The sequence below is a fragment of the Octopus bimaculoides genome, chromosome 29 (assembly GCF_001194135.2).
Source record: "Octopus bimaculoides isolate UCB-OBI-ISO-001 chromosome 29, ASM119413v2, whole genome shotgun sequence".
In the NCBI taxonomy this organism is placed as follows: domain Eukaryota; kingdom Metazoa; phylum Mollusca; class Cephalopoda; order Octopoda; family Octopodidae; genus Octopus; species Octopus bimaculoides.
The window spans coordinates 3,720,294-3,722,960 of record NC_069009.1 but is presented as its reverse complement, the minus strand read 5'-3'; the positions used below and the strand labels follow the sequence as shown (position 1 = coordinate 3,722,960).

The window sequence follows — 2,667 nt, the reverse complement described above, 5'->3', positions numbered from 1 at the left end:
AGTAAAAGAGTAAAGGAGTATATATCATCATCATCGTCTGCTTTCCATGCTAGCATGGGTTGAACGATTTGACTGAGGACTGGTGAACCAGATGGCAACACCAGAGTCCAATCTGATTTGGCAGAGTTTCTACAGCTGGATGCCCTTCCTAACGCCAACCACTCCGAGAGTGTAGTGGGTGCTTTTACGTGCCACCGGCACGAAGGTCAGTCAGGTGGTACTGGCAACAGCCACGCTCAAAATGGTGTATTTTACGTGCCACCTGCACAAGAGCCAGGAGCCAGTCCAGTGGCACTGGCACGATCTCGCGTCTTTACACGTGCCAGGAAGGCGACGCTGGGCACAGGTGCCATCACGATATATATATATATACACACACACACATACACACAAAGGGCTTCTTTCAGTTTCCATTTGGCAAAAGAACAAGTAAGAAATAAGTATTAGGTGTCTATTTGTTTGATTAAAAAAAAAACCTTGAAGGTGGTGCTCCTGCATGGCCGCAGTCAAATGACGAAAACAAGTAAAAGAATACAAGAATAAGAATGTATAGAAATATCACTAAATGATATAAAAAAAGTAGCCTATATAAAAATATGCGAAGAATATGAGAAAACTAAGAAAACAAGTCTAGGTTTCATGCTTGATTTATTTATAAAATTTTACCATTGTTGAGTTGCTATGGTGACAGAGGAACGTGGGTAGACTGTGGGTCACCCGCCACACACAGGAGGCAGAGGGGAAGAAAAAGAAGAAAATGATGTTAAAAGATTGCAGAGATGGTAATGATGATGGCGGTGATGATGATGATGATGATGATGATGACTATGGTGATGAAAATTGATGATGAAAATTGATGATGATGATGATGATGATGATGATAACAGCACTTGGATTGAGTTGTGATGATGATGAAGGTAGTGGTGGTGATGGTAAGTGATGATGGTGACAGTGAAAAGAATCAATGATTGTGATGAAGATGATGATGATGATGATGATGATGATGATGATGATAATGATGGTGTGGTGATGACGATGACTGGTCAATCTCGATAAGAGTCCAGATGGTCAGAAACAGAACAGACATGCAAGCACATGTAAATCATTAATTAATTGGTTAAATAAATAAACAAATTAATTCATTTATTATTTCAAAACATTAGCAATGTTTAAAATTATTATTATTATTATTACTATTATTGGCATTGTTACAGAAGAAAAGACAAAGATAGAATGAAGATGAAACAAAAGAGAAGAAAAAAAGGGAAGACGAGAAAAAGAAAGGAAGGAAGGAAGGAAGATAGGAAGAAAGGAAAAAGAAAAAAAGCATCATCATTATCGTCATTTAGCTTCCACTTTTCCATGTTTGTATGGGCCAAGTGGAGTTTACTGAGACTGGATGCCCTTCCAGTCACCAACCCTCACCTGTTTTTAACACAATATTTATCATGCAAGTGACTAAGCACTCCCCAGGTGCATGTACTCTTAATGTAGTCTTAAGGGAGATTCAGTGTGACACAGAATGTGGCAAAGCTGTCCCTTTTGAAATTCGGGTACAACTGATTTTTGCCAGCTGAGTGGACTGGAGCAATGTAAAATAAAGTGTCTTGCTCAAGGGTACAATGCAAATACTCAAACCCCTAAGATACTCTTTGAGCGGAACAAAAATAAAAGAAAAACACAAAAATGAGGTAAAAAAACAAAGAAACACTGTATATTGAATTAGTGATTAGGAAAATCAGTTGTCTTTTATGTTTTGAGCATATGCTCATCAACAGAAAGAAGGGACAAGAAGAAAACAATGGAGAGAGTATAGAACTACAGATCAAGCATGTCTCAACAATGGGCTTCTTTCAGTTTCCGTCTACCAAATTCACTCACGTGCTTAGAGATATTCCAAAAACTATTATTTAACATTCTCTCAAAAGTTTATAAAATTCTTATGATACATACATACATACATACATGCATATAAGTCTACTCTGTAAGATGGTTGGTGTTAGAAAGGGCACCCAGCCATAAAAACCCTGCCAAAACAGACAGTGACGCCTGGTGCAGCCTTCTACTTAGCCAGCCTCTGTCAAATTGTCCAACTCATGCTAGCATGGAAAACAGATGTTAAATGATGATGACGATGATGTGTGTGCGTGTGTGTGACTCCTGTTCAGGTGACATGTAAAAAACACCATTTGAGCGTGGCTGTTGCCAGTACCTCTGGACTGGCCCTCATGCCGGTGGCACGTAAAAAGCATATATATATATATATATATATATATATATATGATGGTCTTCTTTCAGTTCCCATCTACCAAATCCACTCACAAGGTTTTTGTCAGCCCAAGGATATAATAGCAGACATTTCCCAATGTGTCACACAGTGGCACTGAACCCAGGACCATGTGGTTGAGAAGCTAGCTTCTTACCACACAGCCATGCCTGCCCCTGATGGTAATAATAAAGTTTCTCTCACGAAGAGAGAAATTTGTATTACAATCCAATAACCTAAATTTCACATACTCTTACTTAGATGTTTGTTTGCTATGAGATTCATCATTCATAAAAAGAATTATTTCACGTTCTCTCGAAGTTTCTAACCTCTTCTGACATAAGCAACATATACACGAATTTGTGTGTGTATGTATGTGTGTGTGTGTGTGTGTGTGTGTG

General features: G+C 38.5%; 1 protein-coding gene across 1 annotated transcript in view; it reads right to left on the bottom strand.

The window, feature by feature from the left end:
* Positions 1 to 2,667, bottom strand: part of LOC106879554 (phosphatidylserine synthase 2) — a 118,022-nt gene that overhangs the window by 79,160 nt on the left and 36,195 nt on the right. The window lies entirely within an intron of this gene.